Source organism: Miscanthus floridulus, chromosome 2 (genome assembly GCF_019320115.1).
Source record: "Miscanthus floridulus cultivar M001 chromosome 2, ASM1932011v1, whole genome shotgun sequence".
Classification (NCBI taxonomy): domain Eukaryota; kingdom Viridiplantae; phylum Streptophyta; class Magnoliopsida; order Poales; family Poaceae; genus Miscanthus; species Miscanthus floridulus.
Genome location: NC_089581.1, coordinates 114,809,137 through 114,815,328, shown reverse-complemented (window position 1 = coordinate 114,815,328; position 6,192 = coordinate 114,809,137).

The window sequence follows — 6,192 nt, the reverse complement described above, 5'->3', positions numbered from 1 at the left end:
CTAACATCTTTGCTAAGTGTTGTTGTAGAAATTTTCAATAGGCTATTCACCCCCTCTAGCCATTATGACCTTTCACCATGCTTGACTATGAGCTTGAATAGTTGGATGTTAAAACTAGATTCCTACATGAGAAGTTGGAGGAAGACATTTATATGGATCAACCGAAAGGTTTTGTTATTCCTAGAAAAGAGGACCTGGTTTGCAGGTTAAAGAAATCTCTTTATGGCTTAAAATAGTCTCCTCGACAATGGTACAAAAGATTTGACTCATTTATGATCTCTCAGGGCTTTAAGAGATCAGATAATGATAGTTGTGTTTATTTAAAGACCATTGAAGGCTCAACCCTTTATTTGCTTTTGTATGTTGATGACATGTTGATTGCTGCAAAAGATAAAAATGAAATAGCAAAACTAAAGGCACGGTTGAATAACGAGTTTGAGATGAAGGACTTGGGTGCAGCAAAGAAGATTCTTGGCATGGAAATTATCAGAGAAAGACATGTTGGAAAATCATACCTTAGTCAAAAAGGATATATCAATAAGGTTCTTTGTCGCTTTAATATGCATGAAGCTAAGCCATTGAGTACAGCTTTATGTCCATAGTCAGATAAAGATGTGGAGTACATGTCTAAAGTTCCATACTCAAGTGTAGTTGGTTCTCTTATGTATGCCATGGTTTGCTCTCGTCCGGATTTATCTCATGCATTGAGTGTTGTTAGTAGATACATGGCCAATCCAGCTGTCGCAGGGTTGAAACCATGGCAAGCATTGTTGTTTGCCAGGTGTCACTAAGTGTGTGTCTCCGATAGCTCGGGTGGACTCAAGAACACAAAGAACACAGAGAGAACGCAACGGTTTATCCTAGTTTGGGCTATCAGGGCCCTACGTCCAGCAGCAGATGATCCTTGTATTCAAGAGCACCCAAAATCGGGGGGTTACAATAGAGTGCAAGAGAGAGATTTGGTAGGGGATTGCTCGGTGTTGATCCTTGAGCCTCATCATCGGTGAGGTCTCCCCCTCGTCAGAGAGGAGGAAGACGATCGAAGTGGGGGAGGAGCTCTCCGTACTCCTCTCAGGGTGGCTCTACTCTCAGTGCAGAGCTCGAGCTATTCGGTGAGGATAGGAATGATCTATTTGGAATCATCCTCCCCCCCTCTAGGATCCGACCTTCCCTTATATATCGAGGTAGGTCGGGTACATGGCGGTTTGGGGGAGTTGAGCCTATGGTCTACGTGTGCCGAAGTCCAGGAGGATCTTGCAGCGACGTGGATGGACCTTGACGTTGTCATGGAGCCAAAGGAGCTCTAGGCGTCGTCCGGCTCCTCTGTTCTAACACGCTGAGTGTCAGGTTCTTTTGGCTTAGACCGGCCTCCACCAGGTGCGCCTTCTAGAGGCTTCTTGGCGGTGAAGGCAGCTGGCTTGAGGGGCTGACGAGCGGGCCCAAGAGCCCTTGGAGCCAGCGGAGGGATTTGTCTTCTTGCGTCACATCCCGTGCGTGACCCTGTCAGAGGAGTGGTTGACAACACCGCGCCTGTTGGGTAGCGCTGGGGAGCCCTCGAGTCTTGGAGGCTCGGGCGCCTATCTCAGGCCCGGGCCTTGGCTTACGTTGAAGGCCAGGAGGCGGCCAAGGATCGGGTTTAGACTTCCATCAATCAGGAGCCTGAGGCTCGGGCGAGCCCCCGAACCCCGAGCAAAGGCAGAAGGTGTGCTCTGGCTCAGCCCTATCCTTAGCCAGAAGGTGCATGCGAGCGCACCTAAGGCCCTATCTCTCGGTCAGGAACCTTTGATCCTGAGGCTTAACATACCCATATGTTAGGATCTTGTTACCAGGTAAAAAGCATTGGAAAGTTGTCCAAGGGATTTTCAAATATTTGCATGGCACATCAAATGCATGTCTACAATTTTGGAAAATCTAAAATTGGACTTGTTGGTTATGTGGACTCTGATTATGTTGGTGATTTGGATAAAAGAAGGTCACTCACAGGTTATGTATTCACCATTGGTGGATGTGCTGTTAGTTGGAAAGCAAGTTTACAAGCTACAGCTGCTTATCTACAATTGAAGCAGAGTATATGGCCATTTCTGAGGCATGCAATGAAGCTATTTGGTTGAGAGGTTTGTACAATGAGCTCTGTGGTGATAAATTTTGTACCACTATATTTTGTGATAGTAAGAGTGCTATATGCCTTACAAAGGATCAAATGTTCCATGAGAGAACAAAGCATATTGATGTTACATATCACTACATTCGAGGTGTTATAGCCCAAGGTGATATCAAAGCATGCAAGATTAGTACTCATAAAAATCCTACAGTCATCATGATGACTATTCCTACTAATAAGTTTGAGCTTTGCTCAAGTTTAATTGGTGTTACCGTTTAGTCCATGGGATTATTTTTGGGTGCATGGTGATTGTTAACATTGAAGGATTTTGATGGTGATTCTTCACAAGAAAGGAATTGGTCTCAAGGTAGAGTTTGTTGATTTATGCTCCGAATTCCTAAAGGATCTTTCATGTGCTTACACATGGACGATAGTCTAAATTTGCTTCTACCAAATTGGCATAGACGTTTTCTGGTTGCATGCATACATGCCTGCTTAATGGCTGCATGCGTAGTTGCTTTCCAGCCACTCATGTTTTGGGCCGTTGTATGCTGACGACTATATAAACCGGGGAAAGTTTAATGGTGATGTGTAACACAATTAGGAGAACTCTTCTGCGTTTCAATTCCTCTTCTTCTTGTAATCCGTTTGGATCGAGTTACCACTCATTGTAAATTCATTGAGTTTGTAGACCTCCAGATATATTGAATAGTGAAGATTACCTTTGTGTATTCCTGTCTTGATTTCCAGAGAAGTTTCCACATAAAGTAGTATCTCTCGTGATTGTGATCATACTTATTTTGCCAGTTCTTTCCTAATAAGTGACACGGCTATGCATGGGCAAGCACCTGCTACTGAGACTTTGTCGCCGGTAAGAGCCAGCAAGCGGAATGTTGTCACTGTGGTCAAGATTCAATGGAGAAAGCGACAAAGCTTAAAGCCACCAAAAATTTGGATGTTCCGAAACCTAAAGGTAACCTTCTAGCAAATCCTTCTTTTACAAGTTTTGATAACTGTGATTTACTCGAAATGGCTGCTAGTTTAGGCATTTCGTTAGGATCAGATTGTAAGCAAGTTGCTAGTTCTTTTCAGTATTTAAAAAATGAGGAAGCTAGCAGATTGCATGAATTGTCTTTGAACAACACAGTTCAATGCAAAGATGATGGGGATGCTAGTACAGAATGCTCAGTTGATGATGTCTTAAATTTGGAAGTTTTAAACAATTTTTGTAGCGAGTTAACAGAGTGTTTCAGTGATGAGGGGTGTGATCTTAGTGATCTACACTCTACTATATCACAAATTCAGTTTAAGTGAAGACAACAGAATCAGTTTAAATGAAGGTGTATTTTGGAATTGAAATGCGTTTGGGGACCCAAAAAAATACAAATTTCTTTTCTGAGTTAACTAAGGAAAAGAATTTAGATTCTATTGCCTTATCAGAGATCGGACGGGATAATATCCCACAATCCACACTAAATAATATATGTGCTAGGAAGGAATTTTTGTGGCATATTAAATCTCCGAAAGGTCGCTCTGGTGTCATGGTAGATGGGGTTAATCTTTTGACGTATGATATAGGAGAGATTGAGGAGGGCGAATTTCTAGTGCGTTTTAAACTAAGAATAGAGAGGACGACTTCAAATGGAATTTGGTGTAGGTCTATGGGCCTGCACAACAAGAACATAAAGAAAGGTTTTTGATGGAGGTAGTACAGATGTGTTCAAAGCAAACCTTACCTATTATTCTAGGTGGTGACTTTAACATCATCCTTGGACCTTGGGAGAAAAATAATGACAATTATAATCATAGATGACCTTTTTTATTCAATGCAATTACTGATGCCTTTAATTTCCATGAGATCGCATTGTCAGGAGGAAATTGCTTGGTCTAATCACCTTCAAAGCCGGACATTGGAGAAACTTGACAGAGTACTCGTATGTATCAACTTTGAGTCCAAGTTTCCACATACCACTCTAACTGCCCTAAATAGAGAAATATCATACCATATTCCCTTTCTTAAATACTAGAAGCTCATCCAATGCTTACCAACCACAGTTCAAATTTGAGCTGGGATGGTTTCTGTCGAATGGTTCCATAGAGGTGGTTAGCAATATTTGGCAAACCACATACACAGATGGCATACCGCTACAGAGGTGGCAAACAAAAATCAGGAAGGTGTGCCAATACCTTAGGGGATGGGAAAAATACATAAGTGGCGCTTATAAGGAAGAAAAAAATGGCATTACTAAATAAACTAGATGAGCTAGATAAAAAGGCCGAGTCAATAACGTTAGAGGCTGCTGAGATCAACCTGAAACATGTCCTTAATGAAAGGCTGGCGAGCCTCTTGGGGGAAGAAGAATTGAAATGATATCAAAGGGCAAAGGTCAAAAACCTTTTAGAGGCAGATGCGAATACTAAATTTTACCATCTGGTGGCAAATGGGAAACATCGAAAAACTCGTATCTTCCAGTTGGAAGATGGAAGTAGAGTAGTTCGTGATAGCGATCTTAAGAAATACATTACTACATACTACAAAAACCTATTTGGCCCATCAGAACAGAGTACTGTGACGCTAGATGAATCACAAAGAGAAGATATCCCCCAAGTCTTCCCAGTAGAAAATGAGATCCTAACTCAACAGTTCCATGAAAGTGAGGTGCGAACAGCTATTTTTCAAATGGAGCATAATAAAGCTCCGGGGCCTGATGATTTCCTAGCAGAGTTTTTCTGGGGTGTCATAAAAGAAGACCTTATGGCTCTGTTCCAGGAGTTCCATCAGGGATCTTTGCCGCTTCACAGCCTCAACTTAGGAACAATCATATTGCTCCCAAAGAAAATTGAAGCAACACAAATTCAACAATGTAGACCCATATGTTTGTTAAATGTTAGCTTCAAAAAAAAATCCAAAAGTGGCCACTAATTGAATAACAAGCATAACCCAACGAATTATAAGACCGACACAAACATCACTTTTACCAGGAAGAAACATTATGGAGGGTGCAGTCATTTTACACGAGACAATTCTTGAGTTCCATACCAAAAAAACAAGACGGTATTATTATCAAGATTGATTTTGAAAAAGCATATGATAAGGTAAAATGGGATTTCCTTTAGCAAGGGGCAACTTAGGAATTAAAGTAAACGACCAGCAAGGCGCATACTTCCAAACAAGGAAGGGCTTACGGCAAGGCGATCCATTGTCTCCATTACTATTTAACACAGTGGCAGACATGCTGGCTCTACTCATTGCAAGGGCTAAAGATAATGGTTAGGTTGAAGGGGTGATTCCACATTTAGTAGATGATAGTTTGTCAATTGTACAGTATGCGGATGATACGGTCATTTTTATGAGCCATGATATGGAAAAGGCAATAAATATGAAGTTTCTACTTTGTGCTTTTGAACAATTATCAAAGTTAAAAATAAATTTCCACAAAAGTGAAATATTTTACTTTGGTAAAGCAAAGGAGTACAACTGGCCTATTCACAACTGTTTGGTTGTAAAACTGGTGATTTCCCCTTCAGGGGTATTCCTATGCACTTTAGGAAACTAAACAATAGAGATTGGAAGGTCATAGAAGAGATATTTGAGAAGAAATTATTGAGTTGTTGGAAAGGAAAGCTGCTCACAGTAGGAGGCCGTCTAGTGCTCATAAACTCGGTGATCTCGAGCTTACCAATGTTTATGATGTCTTTTTTTGAACTATCAAAAGGAGTGTCCAAAATTTTGAATTATTGCAGATCCAAAAAAAAATTTGGCAAAACGTCCAACACAAGAAAAATATAGATTGGTCAAATGGGATATTATTTGTCAACCTAAACAGCAAGGGGGTCTGGGACTATAACATTTGGAGTTACAAAATAGATGTTTACTCAGCAAGTGGTTGTTTAAGGTTTATAATGAGCATTAGGCCCTGTTTGGTTTCCATAAGTCAGGTGACTTATTAAGTCAGGTGACTGAAAACCAGTGACTTATAAGTCATGCCTGTTTGGTTATAGATGACTTATAAGCTCATACCTGTTAAGTGAAAGGTGTGGGCCCCACGTGAAAAAGGGTGGCTTATAAGTTTTAAGCAGGGGTGAACCAG